Source organism: Ovis canadensis, chromosome 7 (assembly GCF_042477335.2).
Source record: "Ovis canadensis isolate MfBH-ARS-UI-01 breed Bighorn chromosome 7, ARS-UI_OviCan_v2, whole genome shotgun sequence".
Taxonomy (NCBI): Eukaryota; Metazoa; Chordata; class Mammalia; order Artiodactyla; family Bovidae; genus Ovis; species Ovis canadensis.
The window spans coordinates 47,495,563-47,523,248 of record NC_091251.1 but is presented as its reverse complement, the minus strand read 5'-3'; the positions used below and the strand labels follow the sequence as shown (position 1 = coordinate 47,523,248).

The following is a 27,686-nucleotide window of genomic DNA, read 5'->3' as shown; positions in this document are numbered from 1 at the left end:
TTACTTTGGACCAGAAACTATACCCTGGGCATTTTATCATGACTACAATCCTAAATTTGAAAGGTAAATTTCAAAATGTATCTGAAATGCTTTTAGGTTTTAAGGCACGAAGTTGCATTTACCTAAGATAGTAGCCCATCCCCACCCCTTTCTTTCACCAAATACCATTCGTTAATGCAGGCTTCATGAGCATTTTCTATTCCTAGGAGTGATCCCTTTACCACAACTCGGGGTTAGCAAGCTAGCAGGTCCCTAATACTTGCCTAAGTAGAATTTAAAGAACTAATTTTTATGGCAGAAATAGACAGCAATCAAATAGCCACCTTGCCTTGGATTAAGTATGTCAAGGTACCCAGGGCACTAAGTTTTCTCAAATCCTAAGCATGTGTTTTCTGGAAGGTGCATCCAACACATTCAACACACACAACAGCTGGAAACATAGGTCTCTGGCATCAAGAAGGACTAGCGCCGACTCCAGACACTTCGAAGTGAAAAGGGATCCTGCCAGTCTCAGAGAACCGCAGTCGCCGTCGACTACCAGGGCCCACATCACAGCTTTTCAACTACAAAGGTTAACTAGCCAAGAACTACGTGAAAAAATGCCTCAGGGAAAGCACTTCTGGGGAAGGGGAGTCCGACAAATCACGTGCCGCCAGCCGGAACCCACGGATCACTCGGCGGGTTCCAGTCGCGTTCGGTTACCGTGGAGACTATAGAACCAGCCGTCCGGCCTCGGGGCCGGCCCTCTTCCCAGCAGCCGTCACGCCACCTCCAGGCACTTTCCCTGCAGCCTTAGCCGCGGCGTCGTGCCCAAAAAGAGGCAGAGCAGGCAGCATTTGCCAGGGACTGTGCCGCAGAAGCCTGGTGTGCTTTAAAACACACAAGGCAGCGCGCGGGTGGGCTCGAGAGATCTCTTGATCCACGTGTCTGCCCCTGCGACGCGAACTCTGGGAGAGTGGTCTTCCCTCAGAAGGAAGAGCGCTTTGGTTATTCACATTGTTCTGCCATCAGTAACTCTTCTTTTCAGAACTCCTTCACCCTCCCTGGTTCCATCCTCGCCAGAGGAGGCATGGCATCTCCAGAGTTCCGAAGGCAGAACAAAAATCTTCACAAGACACTACCACTTCCCACTCTCAACCCAGTTTGAAATAATCCCTAAATTTTCTATAGTCCTCGCACGCAGATTCCTTAACTGTGGTTGCTAGTACTCGGAGCGGTGTATTTCTATCCCAGACCCACCTACTGCTGAGGGCACAGACCTTGACCATTTAACAGGGGCGGGAAGCCACACAGAGAACTGGCCAAAGGGTGCCCCACAGAGGGGAAAAGAAAATAACACCTGCTCTTCCCACCTGTTTTCCCCGCCCTCATTTCTGCACTTACGAACCACCGGTCCTTTGTTTACCAAGTTCCCAGTCCTATACAGCTCACTTCCTCGACCTCCTTCTTTATTAAACTCGCGGTCTTGCTTCAAACAACTTGCCAGGAAATTACATGCTAGACGAAAGGTTTATACAGGTGTCAAAATGCTGCACACAGCTCCTTAGAAAAGCGAGGTCAGCACCGTTTCCTTCGGAGTTTTGGAACGCCGAGACCTGAGCTCTAAAAGGCAAAGCGCACAAGCACGGCTCTCGACCTAAAGCCCCACGACTGGCTGGAAGGCGTCACGCGGATCGTACCATGCGGTGCAGCACCCCACACACGCGAGGGCAGGGCTGCGCCATGGGCGCTTCTCACCCCGCCCGCCTCGTGGCCGCTCTGGCTGGCGTCGATGTTCCGAGTTGGCCGCGCGACGCGGAAGTGAGGCCGGGAACGCGCGCGAGGTGACATGCGCAGCCTCGCTCAGAAGACCATAGGCGCGCGCCAAAGGCGGCCCCGCGCAAGGCCCGGCCTGGCCGGGGCGTGCGAAGATCGCTCAGTGGAACGCTCCTCACGCCGTAAAAAATACACAAGAGCTTCAAACTCTTGGAAAACTCCAATCCGGTCAGTACTAAGGAGACGCCCTCCACCCGGGCCCGAGAGTTACCGTGCGGGGCGTGGCCGGCCTCACCCGGAGTCCTTCACATCCCGCTGGGGGCGGGTTATTCTGTTCGGTTCGCACACCGTGTGTCCGCTCCAGCTGAAGAGCCTGCGCGCGCATAGGACGTACACGTCATCGCGCACGCGCTCCTACCCGCTCGGAGCCCGTCGCGCAAGCGCAAAAGGAGGCGCGAGCAGCACCTCCCTCGCCCCTCCCCCAACGCCAGGAGGCCAAACGGCCCGGGAGCTGCGACAAGACCCTTGGGACCCGCCCCTGGAGCTGAAGCGGCTGCCTTTCCGGGTACCAGCAACCGAGAAAAGCCTACTGAAGCTTCCAGAATCAAGAATGGCGAGGCAGGAGGGAGGCATCCCAATTCCCTCAGCCTCGCACACGAAGCCTTCGTGTAAACTGTGAAACCTTTGCCCGCGGGCTTTCTCCTCTGTGCCTGCCACCTTTTCCCTTGGGCTCTTCGCTGGCCCCGCCCCTGCTGCGCCCAGCCCCACCCACGTGAGATTCCGCAGCCTCCGAGGCTTTACTAGCCCGTCAAAAGAATCTGAGATCTTCCTCCCGAGTATGCTGTGGTCTTGGAGAGGGCCACGACGTCGGGAAACCTTGAAGAAAAGATCCTGTGAGACGGGTGATCAATTAGCAACATCCACGACCGAAGACCACTAGTAAAGTAGGGAGGAGTCCGAAAACCTCAGTGCCAAGTGAGAAGGGAAGAAGAATTGCTACTAGCTCACCTGATTTAAAGATGTCGATAAAAACAGTAAAACGTGAAAATGAGAATTTTGCACGATAGAGAGTATTATCCTAGGTTAATGCCCCGATCCTGCGTTTTTAATTTTTGTTTGTTCGAGATATTTAAGCTATGAGGTAAAAACAAAAAAGTATGATGTGTCAAGCAACTGCTGATTTAACTTGATGGTATGGTATTTCTCCCAAACAAATATCAAAAATTTCTTCCCTACCCCTTACCAGCCATTCTTCTCTGCTAACATCCACTAAAAAGACAGTCGTTTAAAGTGGGAGAAAAGAGGCAAAAAAGAAGTAGGAAGTAAGAGAGCATAGACTGTGGTCCACGTTTCCACTTTCCTGTCACTCAGAAGAATTGGCAAATACTGAGCACCTACTACCGGCTAGGTGACATAATATAAAACACTGTGAAGGAGAAAGAGGCGATTACAAGAAAAGAGCCAAGAGGAAGAGGCTTATCCAACAAGACATTAATCTGTGCTGGACTCCAGGCATATTAGGAAGGGTCTTCTTTCTCTTCCTTCTGCTCTTCCTGAGAGGATACGCCACACCATAAGGAGAAACTGCTGAAATCAGTATGGAATGGAAAACATGCAGGCTAACGTTGACGGACTTCTGAAGTTTCTTGCTCTGAAGCCCCCCATTCAAGCACTGTCCACCACAGCATTACCAGTGCAACAAAAGAATAATATGCAAGATCTTAGGCAAAACTGAAAAGTAAGTTTTCCACACCTTCCTCCTCTTCCCTGACCCCAAGAACCTCTCTCCTGTAAGCTGCCTTTTCAGAATCTCCCACCTCATCCAAGAATGCCTTCCTCTCAAAAGTCTAAGGTTTCCTCTTATAAAATTTCCATTTTCTGAAGCAAAAATAAAATTTGTGTTGACTTATTATTTAAGCATCTAATCCTAAAGTCTAAATGAATGATGACAGGTTAACAACCATGTCTAGCCAGAGATGCATCCCCAAAAGAACAAGTTAACATTGGAGAATCTGTGAGAACACCTTGGTGGTGAGGGAGAATGGAGTTTTTCTTTTGCTTCTCTCTCCCTACACCAAAAAAACATTATGAAATGCCAGGCACTTAAAAAAATTCAAGATTCAGCACTGGATCTGCTGTGAGAGAGGTAATCAACTTGTATTTTTTCAGAGTGGAATCTGCCTAACCTATAAAGAGCTAGCTGGTGGCTCAGACGGTAAAGCGTCTGCGTCTGCCTGCAGTGCAGGAGACCCGGGTTCGATCCCTGGGTTGGGAAGATCCCCTGGAGAAGGAAATGGCAACCCACTCCAGTACTCTTGCCTGGAAAATTCCATGGACTAAGGAGCCTGGTAGGCTACAGTCCATGGAATGGCAAAGAGTCGGACACGACTGAGCGACTTCAGTAAAGAGCTAGAGATGTACTATCAAGAATCTGAGAACTTATTAAAATGTTTTTATATGTAACCGAAAAATAACATTGCCACACCATTTTAGTGGCCTATTTTTGATTTATCATACTCTCTCTCTCTCTCTCTCTTTAGTCACTATGTCATGTCTGACTTTGTAACCCCATGGACTATAGCCTGCCAGACTCCTCTGTCCACGGGATTCTCCAGGCAAGAATACTGGAGTGGATTGCCATTTCCTTCTCCAGAGGATCTTCCCAACTCAGGGATCAAACCCAGGTCTCCTGCACTGCAGGCCGATTCTTTAGCAAATGAGCTACGAGGGAAGCCCAATATCATATCATATGCTAGTACCAAGTAACCACTTTTTTGTTTTGGCTTCTTCAAGTAACCTCTGTGTTTACATTCAGTGTTAAATGCAGTGTTTCTCAGACTGGGATCCTTGGGTGTATTCTTAGCATATATACGAATGACTTCCTTTAAAAGGCTTATATAATCCAACTTTTTAAAATTCCAAACTAACTGCAAGAATTGAGGCTTGTGAGTTTCACAGGCAGACCTCAGTGGTTCAGTTGAAGAGGACTCAGTGACTACGTCTCTGCCCAGTTCTGGAATATTCTAGGAGTTTCCACATGACATCGGTTTGCTGGTGGATTCTGCTTAAGTTGAATCCACTTAAATCACTGGGACCGAGTGATTGAATCACTGGGGCCGAGCTTCAAGTGCCAGGAGATCCTGCTCCTTTCTACTGGAATTCTTTCATTTCAGTTAGAGAAATGAGCTCTAAACTCACTTTATTCATCCAGCCTGAGACAAAAGCTTTCCCTTGGATTTCCTTTGCTGGGCTTTCAAAGAGATTTTACTAAATATTAGGGGGGGTAGGGATACAGAATGCATGCTAAATCTGGCTAAAAAGTACAGTTTTGACCCAAGCTTCTTTATAAACACATAAACCCTATCAATTTACATGAACATTTTTCCTACTCAACAAATATTTGAGTGCCTTGTATATGCTGAGGAGAGAAGACAGGCACCTCATGTACTGTTAAGATGTCTGCACTAGAACTTCAAAGAGTTGGCACAACTTAAACAGAATCCACCAGCAAGACAAACTATACTCCTTATCCAGTTTATTCAGATCCCACCTTCTCAGTTCAATTTCTACTGAAGACATGCCTCCCTCAAATGACTAAAAGAGAAAATGATGACACTTTTCAGATGAGACCAGCACCACCCTTCATAACTCCTGGGTTACTATCCCGTCTATACTCTGTTGTTGTTGTTGTTGTTGTTCAGTTGCTAAGTCGCATCCAACTCTTTGCGACCCCATGGACTGCACCACGCCAGGCTTCCTTATCCTTCAACATCTCCCGGTGTTTGCTCAAACTCATGTCCATTGAATCAGTGATGTCATCCAACCATCTCATCCTCTCTCGTCCCCTCTTCTCCTGCCCTCAATCCTTCCCAGGAGCAAGGTCTTTTCCAAGGTCTATTCTTGCCTCGAGAACCCCATGAACAGTACAATATCTTAATACAATAAAGACCATTCTTAGAATATGAGCTGCATACAGACTAGGTCACAAAAGCGGCTTGTTTTTGTGTTTTAACGAAAAACAACGACAACTTTTACTAGCCATGTTTCACTAAAAACCTGTGCTAGGCAAAAAAAAAAAAGGGATCATATCAACTTATATACAACTCCATCTTTGCCTACTATTTATTATTGCAACTAAAACCAACTCATATAGATAAAGTACAACTGGCTCAATATGTATAACTTAAAAGTGGCAGGACTCCTGCCCTGAAGCAGCTCTAATAATCTATCCAATGAATAATTTTAAAAGTTTCTTAATCGGACTTTCCTGGTGGTTCAGTGGTTAAGACTATGCCTTCCAATGCAGGGGGTGCAGGTTCGATCCCCAGTCAGGGAGCTAAGATCCCACATGCCTCACAGCCAAAACCAAAAACAGAAAGTAGAACCAGCATTGTAACAAATTCAATAAATACTTTAAAAAAATGGTCCACATCAAAAAAACTCTTAAAAAATATAACTTTCTTAATCAGTATAGTAATATGATTACAAGCATATTTTAGAAAATATCTGTTAATATCTATTAATAAAAGTAAGAATGGAAAAGAGAAACAAATGTGGTGGAATGTTATCAATGTTCATGAGGACACACCATTTCCTCTTGCTGCCCCATATCTTAAGCCTGCACAATCATATTTCTTACCCTTTGCCTAAGATCTTCTCAGATGCCTCAAACCTAACTTACTTATCCTTCATGCCTAGATTTAAATGTCACTTCTTCTAGAAACTTTCCTTAACCCTCAGTATCAGATGTCTCCCTGTTTTGTGCTCTCACAGTTTCATGTATTTCTTACAACATCTGCCACAACTGTAATTATTTTTAAAATTATGCATTAATGAATGTTTTGCCCACTAGACTGTTTGCTTTATTCTAGTGCCTAGCACAATCCCTGGAACAGAGCAGACACATATTTGTTGAACAAATGAACATGAAACTATAGGTCCCAGTTTTCCAGGCAAGTCTAAATACCAAATATTGAATTACTGTGCAAAAATCTGGGATTTGGAAAACAGGATCATACTACTCTAAACCATATTCACATTAATAGCAACAAACAAAAGTCCTACTTTGGCCAACATTTTCCAAAAGTGTACAGTTGTAGTTGTAGTACCACTGACTCTTAAATTTATTTTTCCTGAGAGAAATGGATAAATATTGTTGACAGGGCAGATGCTTCAAGAGGTAAGAACAGTTTTCAAGGAAAATCCAACTAGTTGTTGACAGCCTTTCATGCGTGACTTTTAACTGACTATTACCTAGGAAATCAACAAAGGCAAACAGATTCTTTGCATTGAGAGAAATTCTATGATTCCATAATTTACCATCTGGTAACAAAAGCAGCAAGTCATAACAGAGACTGCCATCTGCATATACCAAAAAAAAAATCAGTAAGTTATCTTCAAGATGCAAGGATAACAGTGAATTTGTTTTAGTAATATTTAAAGAGGGAGATGTCAGAAATCAGTAAAATAAATGAAGTTCAGAAAGCTAGTTTCAGAAGGATTACAAAGCAAAAACAGAATAGGTCTAAAAGAAAAGTAAACTAAAGCCCTCAGAAGAAACATCTTATCCCGGAAAGCATAAAAAGAAGAACAGGAAAAAGTTTATAGCCTAGAGCAGCACAGGGATTTAAAACACACATGGGAGCATATAAAAACAAAAACTAGAACTATTGGCCAAAGAAGATGACTGAGAGACAGTAAACTGCAAGACTGGAATCAAGCAAAACCCAAGAAATCTATGACAGAAAAATACACTGAAAATCTGTCTGCAAATACATATGAAAGAAATCATGCTTACTTTGCAAGAAGGGCACCACTGCCTCATGGAACTGAGCTGTGGTGATCAACATAGTGGTTCCGAGACTACTGCTGCTGCTAAGTCGCTTCAGTCATGTCCGACTCTGTGTGACCCCATAGACGGCAGCCCACCAGGCTCCCCCGTCCCTAGGATTCTCCAGGCAAGAACACTGGAGTGGGTTGCCATTTCCTTCTCCAATGCGGGAAAGTGAAAAGTGAAAGTGAAGTTGCTCAGTCGTGTCCAACTCTTAGCGACCCCATGGACTGCAGCCTACCAGGCTCCTCCGTCCATGGGATTTTCCAGGCAAGAGTACTGGAGTGGGGTGCCACTGCGATTTCTAGCCATATAACAAGCTCCCTGGATAGCTAAGATTTGGTCTTCTTGGGAAAAAAATAACATAAAAGAGGCCTGGGACAGGATAATAAATCACCTTGCCAAGAAGTCAAGAGTCAGCCTTTCCTCATCAGAAACAGTGGAAGGGAAGAGGATGTTAGAGCCAAGAGACACCCCAATCCAGACTAAAGGACAGGCACATGATTAGCAGGCTACTCTGAGTGTATGTGTTAGTGGGGGGCAGAGAGTATTACTGAAAACAAGATACCTTTACCACTGTGGCAAGATCCTACACCCTTGATAGAGATATGTGAGAACAATGCAGTGAAACCAAGCACCAAGGTCAGATTGGGTGAGCCACCCACTCAATCAATGCATACTTAAGAAACACTGTGGGATACATAAGTGGCTCATGGAAACAAAGGAAGAGATAGGCCAAGCTACCCTTCAAGCATATCAGACATAAGGGGAAAACAGTTCAGTCGCTCAGTCATGTCCGACTTTCTGCAACCACATGGACCGCTGCATGCCAGGCCTCCCTGTCCATCCCCAACTCCCGGAGTCCACCCAAACCCATGTCCATTGAGTCGGTAAGGCCATCCAACCATCTCGTCCTCTGTCGTCCCCTTCTCCTCCTGCCCTCAATCTTTCCCAGCATCAGGGTCTTTTCAAACGAGTCAGTTCTTCACATCAGTGGCCAAAGAATTGGAGTTTCAGCTTCAACATTAGTCTTTCCAATGAACACCCAGGACTGATCTCCTTTAGGATGGACTGGCTGGATCTCCTTGCAGTCCAAGGGACTCTCAAGAGTCTTCTCCAACACCACAGTTCAAAAGCATCAATTCTTCAGCACTCAGCTTTCTTTATAGTCCAACTCTCACATCCATGACTACTGGAAAAACCACAGCTTTAACGAGACAGACCTTTGTCAGCAAAGTAATGTCTCTGCTTTTTAATATGCTGTCTAGTTGATCATAACTTTCCTTCCAAGGAGTAAGTGTCTTTTAATTTCATGGCTGCAGTCACCATCTGCAATGATTTGGGAGCCAAAAAAAATAAAGTCAGACACTGTTTCCCCAAATATCTGCCATGAAGTGATGGAACTAGATGCCATGATCTTAGTTTTCTGCATGTTGAGCTTAAGCCAACTCTTTCACTCTCCTCTTTTACTTTCATCAAGAGGATATTTAGTTCTTCACTTTCTGCCATAAAGGTGGTGTCATCTGCATATCTGAAGTTATTGATGTTTCTCCCAGCAATCTTGATTCCAGCCTGTGCTTCATCCAGCCCAGTGTTTCTCATGATGTACTCTGCATAGAAGTTAAATAAGCAGGGTGACAATATACAGCCTTGATGTACTCATTTCCTATTTGAAACCAGTCTGTTGTTCCATGTCCAGTTCTAACTGTTGCTTGCTGACCTGCATACAGATTTCTCAAGAGGCAAGTCAGGTAGTGTGGTATTCCAATCTCTTTCAGAATTTTCCACAGTTTATTGTGATCCACACAGTCAAAAGGCTTTGGCATAGTCAATAAAGCAGAAATAGATGTTTTTCTGGAACTCCCTTGCTTTTTCGATGATCCAAGGGAAAAACAGTGGGGTTAAAAAAGAAACTTGTTTATCTGAGAAGTAAACCTGAGATTTTAAATATAACTTTAAAACAAACATTGAAAAAGGATTGTATAATCTTTACCCTTACTAAAAATGTTAGCTATGATCTAACCACTGGAGGGCAGGGAATACCTATTAAATGAAAGGAAAAGGATGTATTGAAATACAGAATACAAAGATTATTCAAGCAAGCTGAATACAGTATATTATCCAAATTATCTATATATAGATTGTAGAGATTACACAGAGCTGATATTTTTCATCCCAGGATTATTTCCAACCAACATTCTCTAAATAAGAATATAATCGGTTAAGAAATATGTGTTAAGCACCAACTATGTGCAAGGCACTGAACCAGGGATAGAAGAATGAAGAAAAATAAGTCCCCTTGAGTTCTAGATGAAAAGACAGGATAATAGTATTGCAAAGTTATTGTTGGCAGTTTGGAAAAATCCTTCTAGGAACACCATAGGAATGCACACAGTCTAGGGATTCTAACAGGTTACAAAGAAGAGAGGACTTTTGAGCTGGTTCCTGAAGGAAAAATAAAATTAATGGGAAAGAAAAGAAAAACAATAAAGGCAGTAGCTATATAGTCAGTAAAGAGAACTACAATAAACTATTCAAAATTTGGAGATAGGGATGTCTTTGTAAAATAATGAAGTAAAGATCAATGCAACAAACAACTACAATTAGTACCATGTAGACATAACCTACCCTGAGAAATGGACTGGACACTGGGGAAATATTTATCGAGTTTGTAACTCCACAATGCTCATGATTCACTCATTCAAACATTTAGATCCCTACTCTGTACTGTCAAACATTTATCAGAGGTGTACAAAAGAAAAACCAGAGAAGCACAGGGAATGAAGAAACTGTCACTGAAGTATCACGGAAGACTTAGTGTTAAATAAAGGATGTCTAGAAGTTGACAAAGCAAAGGAGGAAAGGTATCCTATTTAGAAAATAGCTTGTGCAAATGTACCTGACATAAAATAGAATTCATTAACTCCTCCAGTCAAACATTTTTTGTGCATTCACCACATACAGATCACAAAAACAAGACGTGATTTCTGCTCTTAAGAGCTTGCAATCAATTATCAGATAATCAATAATGACAGCAAAAAATAAAGCTATTGTTTTATGGCTTTCTGTCCAGGGAGAAAATAGAAGCACAAATGAAGGACAGCTAAATCAGACTAAATCAAAGCTATGCTTTTTCCAGTAGTCATGTATGGATGTGAGAGTTAGAGAGTAAAGAAGGCTGAGTGCAGAAGAATTATGCCTTCAAATTGTGGTGCTGGAGAAGACCCTTGAGAGTTCCCTGGACTGCAAGGAGATCAAACCAGTCAATCCTAAAGGAAATCAGTCCTGGGTGTTGGCCATCTGATACAAAGAGCTTACTTATTGGAAAAGTCCTTAATACTGGGAAAGGTTGAGGGCAGGAGAGAAGGGGCCGACAGAGGATGAGATGGCTGGATGACATCATCGACTCAATGGACACTGAGTTTGAGCAAACTCAGGGAGATAATTAAAGCAGGGAAACCTGGCATGCTGCAGTCCATGGGGTTGCAAAGAGTCAGACATGACTGAGCGACTGAACAACAAAATCAGACAAAGGAGGTTAGAAAAGAACTCCCAGAGAAAGTGAAGAATGACTAGAAATTAACAAGGTATGAAAGAGCAGCAGGCATAGTGGGTACAGAAGAATAGCACTTCAGACAAAAAGCAGCCTGTGTAAAGATAGAAGAGGGAACACATTTAAGGGGGCACAAGTACTATAATATGGCTACAATTTTAAAAGTCTGTGATCTACGGAGAAGCATAATTATAGGTCTAGAAAAGGCAAAGGGGCCATATTTTATATTACCTAGCAAATAAGAGGTGGAAATTCATCTTATAAGAAAGAAGATACAAAAATGAGCAATGTGAGATTCTGCCCGTTGCTATTCCATGTTAAAATGACCTATTAAAGAAACTGAGAACCTTAAAAAAAAAAAAAAAGTCATTCAAGGGATTAAAGAAGATATATGAAATACTGAAATTCACATGTTTTAAGAAAACTACTTCTGGCCACTGGTTAAGACCATGTGGAAGATGTTAAGACTAGAAGCTAATCAGACTTCTCTCCATATACACCTACATACTTGCTCACATCAGAAACTCAATTCTTGACACTTGCCCTCTTCCTTACCTGCCCAAAGTTCTAGCCAATCACCAAATTTTCCTGTTGTTTCAACATCCCTGACTTACTGACCATGATATGATCTCAAAAAGCACCACGTAACTGCCCTTACTACAACTTACCACAGTTCTAATTTTTATATTTAATTGTACAATTATTTCATTGTCTTATTTCTTCCCCTATCCCACCACCACCACAAACTGACTAAATTAGAAATTGTATCCTTTTTAACCTCAACATTGTACCCTCTGTTTAGCACTTTTGAGTGTGTGTTAGTCAGCCAGTCATGTCCAACTCTTTGCCACCCCATGGACTGTAGCCAGCCAGGCTCCTCTGTCCATGGAATTCTCCAGGCAAGACTACTGGAGTGAGTTGCGATTTCCTTCTCCAGGGGATCTTCCCAACCCAGGGATTGAACTCAGGTCTCCTGCATTGAAGTGGATGCTCCTACCGTCTGAGCTACTAGGGAAGCCTAGTTGTTAGAGGCACTCAATCTAAACCACTTTAAATCCACATATTTCATCCCATCTCCGCTACTGCCACCCTAGTCCTAAATAACAACAGTTCTTCCCTGAGCCACTGCAATGGCTTTTTTCTTTTTTTCGACAGACTGATCTCTAGGTGCTCATTCTAGCTCCTCCCTAGTCTATTCTCCACACAGCAGCAAGCGGCACTTTCTGAACATAAATCAGTTCATGCCAAGTCTGCCATTTATGATCTTCCATTGGCTTTTCATTTCACTCAGAATAAAATCCAAACTCCTTAGTATGACCCACAGAACTTTGCATTCACGTCAATCTCCCCATAATGTACCATACTCCAGACACACAACCTTCTGTTCATCAAATGCTCCAAACCCTTTCCAAGGCCTTTGCATCACCTTTTCTTTTTGCCTGAAATGCTTCTAGTCCTCACAAACCCTCAGTTAACATTTATTCATCTTTCAAGTCTGTGTAAATGCCACTATCTCAATGCTATCCCTACTGCCAACTCTAAATTCTCTCAAAATATCCTGCTCTGTTACTTCATAACACTTATCAATATGTGTGATCACTTACCTGTGATCCTATAATGTCTATTTCCTCCCCAAATAATAAAAGCTAACATTTATCAAGCATTCCAATAACCAATGATGTAGGAATTCTCTCAACTTCAAAGATGAAACTGAGGTACAGAAAGGTTAAGTAATTTGCTCTAGGTCATAAAGGAGTAAGGAGTCAAAATTTGAACCCAAAGTTCACACTTTTAAATCGCTACACTACTGAATAACCTTTAAGAGAATAGAGTAACTGTGTTTGCTTTATATATCATTATATACTTAGGCCTCGTGCTAAATATAAATCAGGCATTCACATATTTGCAGAATCAATGGATTAATAAACAAGAGACAGATGATTGGATTTGGAGGCATATATGAAAGGGATAAGAATAAAGTGGGATAGAGGCAATGACAACAGCATCGATTTTGGACATGTCGAATAAAACATAGCTCAGGAACATCTTAGATCTCAACTTCTTAATTAGAAGACCACAGACTTTTAAGAAGTTCATGAAGGAACACTGTAAGACAGTATGCAAAACCCTAAGACAGCACGCAAGACTCCAGCGTTTCTAAGAGATCACATAAGGCAGTCTAACGGTTTTGCAACGCTGCTCAGGGCACCACAAATTACAATAACGCAATAATGACGACAGCTTTTCAGGCACTACATTTACCCCTATATGTTGTGCCCAGTGCATATCCTAAGTCAAAACAAGAAGATAAAACTGAGCTTCAAATATCATACTTTTAAGATACAATGAAGTGTAGATAATTTTGTTATCAAACTAGATTGACAAAGCATTAAGTTGATTATGCAATGATACTACAGCTGTGCTGAAAGAATACAAAATACATCAACAGTACCAGAATAAGCAATCATCACAGTATTTCCAACTCATGGGAAAACACAATCAGAAAAATTAGAAAACTTAAAAAGAGGATCTCTTCACAGCTGAATTTCTTCACAAAAATAAAAATGAGCGTGGAACCAAAATAAGCTTGTGAGTGGCTCATTTGTTAGCCACAAGGAAAGCCATTTCAATGGTGAGTTAATTAAATCAACTTATAACTACAGCAGTCAAAGAAATGTGTCTAGAGAAAATAAATTTGAGATTATAAACCTTTTGGCAAAAATAGTAGTTCAAGAAGCTGAAGCCATTTGTTTTCAACATCAACAAAAAACTATTTCATTCATTAATTAAAATACAACCATACAATATCAAGGCAAATGATTTTGAGTGCTTTCCTTGGCTCTTGATGAGTCAGAAAATTAGCCTGTATGAATAATCTGCACATAGGCAAGAATATTTTCAAAGAAACTTCCCAAACACTAATTTAGTGCAACCTGAAGTAGAATCTGCTAGGATGCATTACAACCGATGGATAAAAATACACGTGGGCAGAAAAGGGCTTAATTGGACAAATTTACAAAGTTTATGAAAATTTAGAAAGTTTAAAGCCTACAGTTATTCACTGTATTATTCATCAGAAGGTACTTTGCAGAAAATAACTGAATCTATCTTATTTTATTCAACTAGTAGTGTCAGTGATTAACTTCCCTCTCATGGACTTTACTATCCTTGATTTCATGAATTTTTGTCAGAAGATGAATATCCTGATTTGCCCTACCACTAAATAGTAGGCTTAGCAGTGGTAAAATTTTACTGTAATTTTCTGAGCTAAAATTTTTGTGAATGAGAAGAACTGCCCTAAACAACTATTATTGAACAGTGAATAGTCTTGTAAATTAGCTTTTCCTACAGTCTCGATAGGGGCTTCCCAGGTGGTACAGTGGTAAAGAATCTGCTTGCAATTAGGAGACACAAGAGATGTGGGTTCAATCCCTGGGTCGGGAAGATCCCCTGGAGAAGTAAATGGCAAGCCACTCTGGTATTCTTGCTTGGGAAAACACATGGACAGAGGAACCTGGTGGGATACAGTCCATGGGATCACAGAATCGTACACGACTGAGCAACTACACACGCACACGCACACAGACTTGATAGTGGAAGTTCCTCAAATAATTTTTAAAAAAACAGAACTTCCATATGACCCAGCAATTCCACTCCTGGGAATATATCCAAAAAAAATTCAAAAAGATAACACGCACCCCCATGTTCACAGCAGCATTATTAACAATTGCCAAAATATGGAATGAATAGATAAAGAAGATGTGATATATCTTCACACAAACACACACATACATGCATGCTGAAAAAGTTATACACACACACACACACACACACACACACACAACTACTCAGCCATAAAAAAAAGAATGAAACTTTGCCATTTACAACAATATTGATGGACTTGGAGAGGATTATGCTAAGTAAATCAGACACAGAAAGACAAATACTGTATCACTTATATGTGGAATCTAAAAAATAAAACTAGTGAATATAACAACAAAAAATAAATAAATAAATAAAAGTCTCATAGATACAGAGCAGAAACCAGTGCTTATCTATGGGAAGGAATAAAGTAGGGGTTGAGAATTAAGAGGTACAAACTACTATGTATAAAATAATTAAACTACAAGGATATATGGTATGGCACAGGGAATAAAGTCAATATTTTATGATAACTATAAATGGAATATAAAGATTTTCTCACAGTTCTCTCTTTTCACTATAATCTGTATCTCCACAGAGCCAAAAGTGATTGCCATTCACTTGCCTTTCTACTGAAGCTTCCAGATCATGATCACCCTCCTTCATGGCCCCACATTCAAGATATTTCTTCTCCTCATCACTAGCATCTTCTGATCCCTTAGTCATACCTTCCTCCTTCACTGAAAACGTAGGAGCCCAGTTCCAAGTAATCTTCTCTACTAAGTTTCCTATTACAATTTTGGGAGATTTCAGTGTCCATGAAGATTACCCATCCAATTAATGTCCATTAGAATACACAGACCTCTTCAGTTTCAAGGATTCTTAGCTCAACTCTGTTTTAACCATCTATTATTCTTCGGCTCTATACTCTGAATCACACCATCACTTGAAACTGCTCTCCCTCGATTACTCCAACAGCTCACAAAAATCTTACTCTGGCTTTACTTACTCTATTTAATTTACTTACTTTACAGAAACCTCTTGTCCCTCAAATCTTGATTCCTCCCAACCCAGAGCCTATGGTTGGACATTTAAATATCTCAGCAGCAACTTCAGATTTGTACCCCATTCTCTGAACCTGACCACAACACCACAGCTCCAGGTCCACAACCTCTTGCTCCTTCCCCTTTGCCTCTCTCTGTCCTCTTCTTCCCCACCTCCTTTATCACCTGCCATTTACTCTTCCACCAACTGTAAGGGGGATTCCACCCTTAGCCCCTACTGAAACTGCTTTCAAGGTCACCATGACTTCTTAGTCATCAAATGAGTATCTTCCTGTCTTTATTTTTTATATGCCAATGTGCTGTATTTGACACTGTTACTGTCTCCCTCCTGCATTTTTCTATCATTAACATGCTGGCCAGCACACAGCACACACTCAAATATATTTGAATGAATGCATAAGGGTACAAAATGAAACAACATCATGCGCTTCTCTAGAGAGAATGAGTATGAGTCAATAGCCCGTGAAACATTCATGGTAATTAACCAAAACTCAAGGACCAAATTAGACTAAGCAGCATGTATCAGTAATGGAACAATTAGTTCAATTACATGATTTTCTCCAGTCGTCTTCAACACCAGAAATCATAAACAGAAAACTAGGACTGATGATAAGCAAGGGCAAAATAATGAAAATTCTACAAGAATCTAGAGTGCTAAGAAAAGAACAATACAAACCTTTTTTTTTTTGTATTTTTTTACTAAGTACCATATGATAAACTCCCTATACATGATTTTAAAAAGGACTATGCCTATGTGTCATGAGGACACACAGAATAGAAAACAGCTAAACATTCATCAGTCTGCAGCACTAAATGATTAAAAATTCATAGATAAACTTGAAGTTTAGTTTTTCAGAAGTTATGAGAAGTGAACTAGCTAAAGATACTCACGAGAATGTAGAATTACTGCCATCTCAAGCCAAACTTAAACTACAGAAAATTCACTTTGCTTCTAAGCAGATTTCTTCCCACACATTTTCCCTTAATTATTCCCACTGTCAGCATTTTAAATGATTTCAGGTGCTAATGTCAGCAGCAGTACTTAAAATGCATGCCTGATTTATATTTGGAAAGGTTTCTTTACAAGATAAAGACACAGGGACCAAACACTGGTCCAAACACACCAGAATCCTCTATACCGTCTTGCTATCTGGAGTATTTTGATACAGTAAACTATATAGTCCATACAAAGCAAATGGCTTTCTCCAACACTTGACTACTAACAACAGGCTACAGATTTGGAGAGCATTTTAAGTTTCTAAAGCATTTTAACATATACTCATTTCATTTTTAACTCACACCAAGTCTATGAAACAGGCAAGGTAAGCATTTATGCTCTTTTACATCATGAAAAAACTAAGTTGTTCTCATTATAAATCCCACAGCTAAAAGCAACGATCAGGCACCATCGCCTACACATTTTCTCCTCTCTCCTATTCCTTTGTCCTCAACCATTCTTATCTCCTTCCTATCCATCATAAAGGAAAATGTATTTTTTCTTTCTAAAACTAATCCCCAATGAAACTCTTAAGACTAAAACCCCCAACCTCCTGTAGAATCTTCAGTTAACTCCTTTTTCTCACCCACAATATCTCTTTCCTCTAACTCCATCTCCTCATTCTATAAATATGTTCAAGTCTTCCCTTCTTAAAAAAAAGAATCTTTTTTCTCTCAACTCTATTTGTCCCACAAGCTGTGACCCACTTTCCCTCCATCCTTTCACTGATAAACATTTAGAGTCTACAACTGAAGGCACCTGCACTACACTTTCATCACTCCACTAAAACGTTTCTTATTAAAGGTCACCACTGAATTTCTAGTAACCAAACTCAATAACTACTCTTCAGTTCTTATCCTTCAGTTTTGGGCCTTTAACCTAAGGTATTTGACACCACTGACCATTTAACCCTTCCTAAAACTTGCTTTACCCCTGGGCTCTACTGTGTCCCCCTCTCCTTATTTTTCTACCACTGACTTCCTTCTTAGTCTCCTTTACTTAATTCTCATCTTTTGCAAACTACCTCCATGTTGATCCTCTGCAGCGTTCCCCTTCTCCTTTCATCTCTTCAGCTAAACACACGTTGTGAGGTCTCTTCCATTCCCAACCCCTAAGGAACGAACCATATGCCTATGATTTCCTAAATTCTATCGTCTCTACACACTCTTTCGTTCAGCGGCGGCTGAGAGGAGCAACACCCGAGGTCAGGGGCAGCGGCCAAGAGGAGCAACCCCACGTTCAAGGTCAGGAGGGGCAGCCGTGAAGAGATACCCCTCATCCAAGGTAAGGGGCAGTGGCTGCGCTTTGCTGGAGCAGCCGTGAAGAGATAGCCAACGCCCAAGGTAAGAGAAACCCAAGTAAGACGGTAGGTGTTGCGAGAGGTCATCAGAGGGCAGACACACTGAAACCATAATCACAGAAAACTAGTCAATCTGATCACACGGACCACAGCCTTGTCTAACTCAATGAAACTAAGCCATGCCATGTGGGGCCACCGAAGACGGGGAGGTCATGGAGGAGAGGTCTGACAGAATGTGGTCCACTGGAGAAGGGAATGGCAAACCACTTCAGTATTCTTGCCTTGAGAATCCCATGAACAGTATGAAAAGGCAAAATGATAGGATACTGAAAGAGGAACTCCCCAGGTCAGTAGGTGCCCAACATGCTAGTGGAGATCAGAGGAGAAATAACTCCAGAAAGAATGACGAGATGGAGCCAAAGCAAAAACAATACCCAGTTGTGGATGTGACTGGTGATGGAAGCAAGGTCCGATGCTGTAAAGAGCAATATTGCATAGGAACCTGGAATGTTAGGTCCATGAATCAAGGCAAATTGGAAGTGGTCAAACAGAAGGTGGCAAGAGTGAACGTCGACATTCTAGGAATCGGCGAACTAAAATGGACTGGAATGGGTGAATTTAACTCAGATGACCATCATATCTACTACTGCGGGCAGGAATCCCTCAGAAGAAATGGAGTAGCCATCATGGTCAACAGAACAGTCCAAAATGCAGTACTTGGATGCAATCTCAAAAACGACAGAATGATCTCTGTTCGTTTCCAAGGCAAACCATTCAATATCACAGTAATCCAAGTCTATGCCCCAACCAGTAATGCTGACGAAGCTGAAGTTGAACAGTTCTATGAAGATCTATAAGACCTTTTAGAACTAACACCTAAAAAAGATGTCCTTTTCTTTATAGGGGACTGGAATGCAAAAGTAGGAAGTCAAGAAACACCTGGGGTAACAGGCAAATTTGGCCTTGGAGTACGGAATGAAGCAGGGCAAAGACTAATAGAGTTTTGCCAAGAGAACACACTGGTCATAGCAAAAACCCTCTTCCAGCAACACAGAGAAGACTTTACACATGGACATCACCAGACAGTCAACACCGAAATCAGACTGATTATATTCTTTGCAGTCAAAGATGGAGAAGCTCTATACAGTCAGCAAAAACAAGACCAGGAGCTAACTGTGGCTCAGATCATGAACTCCTTATTACCAAATTCAGACTCAAATTGAAGAAAGGGAAAACCGCTAGACCATTCAGGTATGACCTAAATCAAATCCCTTATGATTATACAGTGGAAGTGAGAAATAGATTTAAGGGACAAGATCTGATAAAGAGTGCCTGATGAACTAAGGATGGAGGTTCGTGACATTGTACAGGAAACAAGGATCAAGACCATCCCCATGGAAAAGAAACACAAAACAGGAAAATGGCTGTCTGAGGAGGCCTTACAAATAGCTGTGAAAAGAAGAGAAGCGAAAAGCAAAGGAAAAAAGGAAAGATATAAGCATCAGAATGCAGAGTTCCAAAGAATAGCAAGAAGAGATAAGAAAGCCTTCTTCAGCGATCAATGCAAAGAAATAGAGGAAAACAACAGAATGGGAAAGACTAGAGATCTCTTCAAGAAAATTAGAGATATCAAGGGAACATTTCATGCAAAGACAGGTTTGATAAAGGACAGAAATGGTCTGGACCTAACAGAAGCAGAAGATATTAAGAAGAGGTGGCAAGAATACACAGAAGAACTGTACAAAAAAGATCTTCACGACCCAGATAATCATGGTGGTGTGATCACTCAACTAGAGCCACACATCTTGGAATGTGAAGCCAAGCGGGCCTTAGAAAGCATCACTAAGAACAAAGCTAGTGGAGATGATGGGATTCCACTTGAGCTATTTCAAATCCTGAAAGATGATGCTGTGAACGTGCTGCACTCAATATGCCAGCAAATTTGGAAAACTCAGCAGTGGCCACAGGACTGGAACAGGTCAGTTTTTATTCCAATCCCAAAGAAAGGCAATGCCAAAGAATGCTCAAACTACCGCACAATTGCACTCGTCTCACATGCTAGTAAAGTAATGCTCAAAATTCTCCAAGCTAGGCTTCAGCAATACGTGAACGGTGAACTTCCTGATGTTCAAGCTGGTTTTAGAAAAGGCAGAGGAACCAGAGATCAAATTGCCAACATTCGCTGGATCATCGAAAAAGCAACAGAGTTCCAGAAAAACATCTATTTCTGCTTTATTGACTATGCCAAAGCCTTTGACTGTGTGGATCACAATAAACTGTGGAAAATTCTGAAAGAGATGGGAATATCAGACCACCTGACCTGCCTCTTGAGAAACCTATATGCAGGTCAGCAAGGAACAGTTAGAACTGGACATGGAACAACAGACTGGTTCCAAATAGGAAAAGGCTATATATTGTCACCCTGCTTATTTAACTTCTATGCAGAGTACATCATGAAAAACGCTGGAATGGAAGAAGCACAAGCTGGAATCAAGATTGCCGGGAGAAATATCAATAACCTCAGATATGCAGATGACACCACCCTATGGCAGAAAGTGAAGAGGAACTAAAAAGCCTCTTGATGAAAGTGAAAGTGGAGAGTGAAAAAGTTGGCTTAAAGCTCAACATTCAGAAAACGAAGATCATGGCATCTGGTTCCATCACTTCATGGGAAATAGATCGGGAAACAGTGGAAACAGGGTCAGACTTTATTTTGGGGGGCTCCAAAAGCACTGCAGATGGTGACTGCAGCCATGAAATTAAAAGACGCTTACTCCTTGTAAAGAAAGTTATGACCAACCAAATAGCATATCAAAAGCAGAGATACTACTTTGCCAACAAAGGTCCGTCTAGTCAAGGCTATGGTTTTTCCAGTGGTCATGTATGGATGGGAGAGTTGGACTGTGAAGAAAGATGAGCACCAAAGAATTGATGCTTTTGAACTGTGGTGTCGGAGAAGACTCTTGAGAGTCCCTTGGACTGCAAGGAGTTCCAACCAGTCCATTCTAAAGGAGATCAGTCCTGGGTGTTCATTGGAAGGACTATGCTAACGCTGAAACTCCGGTACTTTGGCCACCGCATGCAAAGAGCTGACTCATTGGAATCTGATGCTGGGAGGGATTGGGGGCAGGTGGAGAAAGGGACGACAGAGGATGAGATGGCTGGATGGCATCACCGACCCGATGGACATGAGTTTGAATGAACTCTGGGAGTTGGTGATGGACAGGGAGGCCTGGCGTGCTGTGATTCATGGGGTCACAAAGAGTCGGACACGACTGAAAGACTGGATTGAACTGAAAACAAAACAAAAGTGATATCAAATCTCTGGGTAGGAAGGAGGAAAAGAGGAAAGTGGGATAATTTTCTAAGCTTAAAAACAAACAAATTATAATGAAAATATAGGATTGACTACATAAATATTTTAAAGTTCTGTAGACTAAGACAACATAGAAAATAGATAAAATACACACATACAACTATTAATTATAAGGATACCTATAAATATATAGATAGATATATGGAAGAATCAGGAAATTTACTAAAGAAGAAAGTGAACTATTACATAAAACCACTGAAAATGTTCAACATTACTGGCAATTCAGGAATTTCAATTCAGACCTATTTTTTTTTCAATAATGAGGCAATCCATCTATCTTTCATAAGATTTAAAATTGTCCTTGAGCCTCCCCAAATTAAGAATTACCATTCTAGATACATTTCTATACATGTTCTAAGACTATCAGCTTTTATTATTGTTGTTTTTTTCCCCAGTTTGATAACATTATTTGATAATCAGCAGAGTTCTCATCTACATTAACTGTAGATTTTTTAAATCTATGGAATTCTCCAGGCAAGAATAGAGGATTGGGTAGCCTTTCCCTTCTCCAGGGGATCTTCCCAACCCAGGGATCAAACCCAGGTCTCCCACATTGCGGGTGGATTCTTTACCAACTGAGCCACCAGAGAAAGCTATGGTTTTTCCAGTAGTCATGTACAGACGTGAGCTGGATCATAAAGAAGGCTGAGCACCTAATAATTGATGCTTTTGAATTGTGATGCTGGAGAAAACTATTGAGAGTCCCTTGGACTGCAAGGAGATCAAACAGGTGAATCCTAAAGGAATCAACCCTGAATATTCATTAGAAGGACTGATGCTGAAGCGTCAATATTTTGGCCCCTGATGCGAAGAGCCGATTCATTGGAAAAGACCCTGATGCTAGGAAAGATTGAGGGCAAAAGGAGAAGGTCCTCAGATGGGAGCTTTCCCGGGGAGTTTGGGGAATAAAGGGAAAGCAAGGAGACATTAGGACTAAAGAGAAGAGATATAGAGGAACAATAATAGAAAATGAAGTCAGAGAGTTTAAAGGGGGAAGAGGATTCTTAATGTCCACCAATGTCCCTAAGTATCTCCAGTCATATTTGCTGAGTATGCCAAAACCCAAGGCCTAACTGTTGTCTGATTCTGAGCCACTTCTATAGCTAATCACATAGGCAATTAAGGAAGCCAAGGCAAGACAACCACAACATAACCACTACACAACTGCTCACTCCTAGGAGGAAGGTTAGAGCAGACACGGGAGTTGGAGATTTAGGAGCAGTAGGAGATCAAGGCTCAGTTTTCGGCAGGTCAAGTTTGAAATCCTGTTAGATATCTAACAGTTGGGTAGACAACTGAATATGAGTGTATATTTCAGATAAAAGGCAAAAGCTAGAGGTATAAATTTGGAAGTCATCAGTGTAAGAGACTCCAAGAAGGCGATGGCACCCCACTCCAGTACTCTTGCCTGGAAAATCCCATGGATGGAGGAGCCTGGTGGGCTGCCGTCTATGGGGTCGTACAGAGACGGACACAACTGAAGCGACTTAGCAGCAGCAGCAGCAGGATAAGAGACTAAATGAGACAAGGAAATAAAGTTGGGTTTTTTGGCTGTGCCACACGGCTTACAATATTCAGTTTCCTGACTGAATCCAGGCTGTGGCAATAAAAGCCTGGAATCCTAAAACCACCATGGAACTCCCACAAAGATTTTTTTTTTTTAAGGGAATGACCAAGATACGAGCCCTGGGGCATTCTAACACTGAGAGGTAGGAAGATTAGGAGGAACTAGGAAACACCGAGGAGGAGAGACCCCGATATAAGAAGAGAACTAGGAAAATGTGTGTCCTGGAAGCAAATGGAAAAATGGTTTCAAGAACAGGGAAGTAATCAACTGTGGTAAAGCTGCTGACAGATCATGTGAAATGAGGAATGACCACTAGACTAACAATGTGGAGACAGATGGTCAAAAGGTATAATTCTAGAGGACTAATGGGTCAAAAACCTAATTAAATTCAAGAAAAAAAATGACAGGAGATTAACTGTAGGTATGGAGACAAATGAAAATGAAAGTGTTAGTCTCTCAGTCCTGGCCTCTATGTGATCCCATGAGAGTTTCACTCTAACAAGCACTCATTTAGTCAGTGAATGATGAATGAATGCATCCCTAATCCTGTCAAGTGTGCAGAGAATTAGCATACTTTGCTCATGGAAATATTTATAAAACAGTATAATCTCTTTGGAAAAGACCCACTACCCACTCCAATTGGTTTTTTAAATGCATAAAATATACAGATAGATAAACAGATATCTCTAGAAAGGAATTCACCAAAATGTTAAAGCACTGGTTATTACAGCATTACAAGATTACAGCTGACTTTAATTATCATCTATATAATATTTCTGTATTCTTTGTATGTTCTAAAATGAACATGTGTAGCTTTTATAATCAATAGCTTTTAAATGTTCATAGCCTCTGCCTCAGAAAGATGTATCTTAAGTATTGCTCTTAGGGAAACAACCTGAAATTTAGAAAAGGTTTTATGCACTAAAATTTTTATCAGCAACCCTGTCTGTAACACTCTTTTTTTGGTCACACCACACAGCTTGCAGGATCTCAGTCCCCCTACCAGTGACTGAACCCAGGCCATGGCAGTGAAAGCCTGAACTCCTAACCACTAGACCACCAGGGAACTCTCTGATGAAGAACTTTTTTTAAAAAGTGAATGTAAAAAATCTCATAAAAGTTAAATTGCATTTAATTATACATTTGATAAGCCACTTTTAGTGAAGCACTTCCCTGGTGGTACAGTGGATGAGAATCCACCTGCCAATGCAGGGGACACAGGTTTGATCTCTGGCCCAGGAAGATTCCACATGCCACAGAGTAACTAAGCCTGTGAGCTGCAACTACTGAAGCCCGCGTACCTAGAGCCTGAGCTCTGCAACAAGAGAAGCCACTGCAATGAGAAGCCAATGGTGGCGGTGCAGCTGATGGGGCAATGAAGCCACTGCAATCACACCACAACAAAGAGTAGCCCCTGCTCACTGCAACTCGAGAAAGTCTGCACACAACAAAATAAAATAAATTTTCAACGAAAGGAACAGTCCCTGAAATAAGACACAGCACATTTGCTTCTCCCTGGTTATGATACTTCTACATGGCAACCTTGTAGGAATAGGTTCTCCATAATCCCTGGGAGCAGATGGTCAAGTCCATGCTGCTCCTGGCCCCAGAGCTCAACAAGGAAGGACAACCTCACTGTGGAGCTGATGAAGCTCTTTGGGCAGCTGCAGGCCAAGGACAAACAAGGCCCCATCAGCTGCAACACCATCTGCCTGGGCAAAATCAGCTCCTACTTCAATACCAGCACAAGACACAGGGGCCTCACCTCTGCCTCTAGGTGGCCACTAAGGACCTATTTGCACCATCTCAGGACACAGGGGTTTTGGGCTTCACTGCCACCCATAACTTTCACTCGATGAACAATTAAGCCCACAAGATCCTCCCTGCCTGTGCTCCGCAGCCTCACTGTGGATTCTGAGAAATCCACACAGGATGAGGCCTTCAGGGCCATTCAAAGCTCCTGTCCAAACTGGAGTCTGTGTCAGAGGACCCCACATAGCTGGCCAAAGTGGATTTCTCATGTAGACAGCTGGGCAGGCTGGGCCATGACAGGGGTCGCGTCCCTCACTTCTATGCTGATCTAGGCACACCCCATGGCTTAGCCAAGACCACCCCATGCCTGCCATACCCACGACCTCAGGCCACTGGGAGACACAAAAGAGGAGGGCAAGGATACAGAAGAGGCCAGCAGTGATGGGAGGACAAAGCCTGGGGCGGCTTCAAGTAGAACGTCAAATGTGTGTCAACCATGCAAGACTGCTACAGTACGAAGGGCCAAGACACCTGGGCTGGGCAGAGCAACAGTCCAGCCACAAATCCCCAGAGTCAGACTGGAACAGTTGGGAAGCTGAGGGATCATGGGAGCAAAGTTGGCAGGAGCACATCTCCCAGAGCTGTCCCTGAGGATGCACAGTTGGCCAGTGAATATAACTGGGGTGGACCAGAGCTTAGAGACAAAGGTGATCCCTTTGCTGCACTGTCAGCACATCAAGAGCTGGTGCCCAGCCAAGACCAGACTCTTGGTATTGATGACAACTGGGAGGACCTGGAGACTGAGAGCCAATAGGCGAAGACTGAGCTAGCCTAGAAGAATCACAAGGAGTATCAGCAGGAGGTGGAGGCCAACCACACTGAGAAAAAGGTGGCCAAGGACCTCGTGAAGCTGGACTGAATCCCTGGGGTGGGCACTTCCCAGTTACAGAGAGCAGGCCCCAGAGATATATGTATTATACAAGCCATGTGAGCCAGGCTGGCCTGGCCAGGCACATCTCACATGTGTATAATCAGAGCCACAGTATATTCTATTTTAAAGATGGAAGGAGGGAGGGAGGGAGGAGTATATGACAAGGTCCCCAACCTCAAGGAACTTACTTTCTAACAGAGATACGAACTGAACACATGGTAAAAACCACGGATAACATAGATGAAGTATTAAATCAAGTGTAGACATTTAATACTGTAGGAGTTCAGAGACATGGAAAACAAAGACTGGCTGGAATCAACAGAAAGTCCTATGAGTACAGTTCTAGAGAAAACACTTTCCTCACCCTGGGATGACTAATGAAAGTTAAGACTCCTCTGAGCAATCATCAACAAAAATCACCTTACTAGACTACCATGATATGTAAAACAGGTATGGTCCCTGTCTCCAAGTGTTTACAATCAAAGAAGACACAGAACAAATGCCAATTAAAACATTATAGTTCATTACCATCATCATCACTTCAAGAATGATGGTAATTTTTTCTTGATTTAGGTGCTACATCACGGGTACATTCATTTTGTAAAAATTCAACAGTTCTGCATTTATGATATGTGTATTTTTCTATATGTATGTTACCCCATAGGTTTAAAAAGAAATGGACGACAGTTCCAGTCCTAACCATTTCCGTAGGAGGCAGTTATGCATCTCCCATTTCCTACTGGACACTACCATCTGGATGTCTTGTCCCCACCTCAGACTCCATCTTGCCTTCAAAATCCAAAGTCCCTCCAGATTTTTCTATTTCAATGAATGGTAGAGATTGAAGCTGAAAACCTTAGACTTACAAAGTGTGAAAGTGTTAGTTGCTCAGTCGTGCCCAACTCTTTGTGACCCTATGTACTATAGCCCACCAGGTTCCTCTGTCCATGGAATTCTCCAGGCAAAAATACTGGAGTGGGTTGCCATTGTTTTCTCCAGGGGATCTTCCCAACCCAGGGATCAAACCCAGGTTTCCTGCATTGGAGGCAGATTCTTTACCATCTGAGCAACCAGGGAAGCCTTGATAAAGGAAAAGCAAGGAAGCTAAGGAAATGGAGCAGAGAATGGGGTAAGTGGTAAAAGATGAAGTCAGAGAACTAAGAGGGGATCAGATCATACAGAACCTTATAGGCCACTGTAAAGATTTTATTCTGCCAAAAAAAAAAAAAAAATGAAGCTGCTGTAGAGTTTTTTTTTTCTTCTCGCTGTAGAGCTCTAAGCATGACATGACCTGACTTTAACAGCATCTCTGATTTAACACCATCCCTCTGGCTGCTATATTAAGAATATACTGTAAGAGAACACAGTCAAGAGGAAGAGACCACCTAGGAGATTAGATAATGGTACCTAACACAACGTCTGGTTTGTAAGTAACCCTTAGGGGGAAGCTATTTTTCACAGAGTAAGAATGAATTCCTATCATGTTGGACCATACACTGGTAAAATAAACAGCTAAATTAAGGCTGAATTTCTGGGGGAAAACAAGTATATCTCATGCAATTTTTAGGCTTGTCAAAAATAAAAAATGCTTAAACAAATAATAATTGATGACTTTTACAATGATTCCCTATTTCCCATAAAGATGACACAAGAATGTCTGTTCCTAGCCACATCTTTACTAGCATGCCACTCAGAAGGCAGAGTATTCTCTAAAAATGAAATTAAGGAGAATTTGAGAAAATAAAGTATGCTTCTACATGGAACATTTCAATCTGGAAAAATCTGTTATCAAATCTATTACTACTTCAAAATGGCATCAGTACTGGTTAGCTCTATTGCTCTAATTATCTTAAATTCTTACTGGCAATATAAAATGCTGGTTGCAAGAACTAGAACTATTTAAAATTAAAAAGGCAGTT

General features: G+C 41.9%; 1 protein-coding gene and 1 pseudogene across 14 annotated transcripts in view; one reads left to right on the top strand and one right to left on the bottom strand.

Annotated features, from left to right (window-relative positions):
• Positions 1 to 27,686, bottom strand: part of MGA (MAX dimerization protein MGA) — a 148,901-nt gene that overhangs the window by 99,745 nt on the left and 21,470 nt on the right. For 12 of the 14 annotated variants that reach the window (XR_011258446.1, XR_011258447.1, XR_011258448.1 and 9 more), the window contains exon 1: positions 2,027 to 2,480. The exons of the other annotated variants lie outside the window; for them this stretch is intronic. The gene's annotated coding sequence lies outside the window, so the exon portion shown is untranslated. Of the gene's footprint in view, positions 1 to 2,026; positions 2,481 to 27,686 lie in introns of those variants that run through there. 14 annotated transcript variants of the gene reach the window in all.
• LOC138444217 (N-terminal kinase-like protein) lies at positions 1,829 to 25,755 on the top strand (annotated as a pseudogene).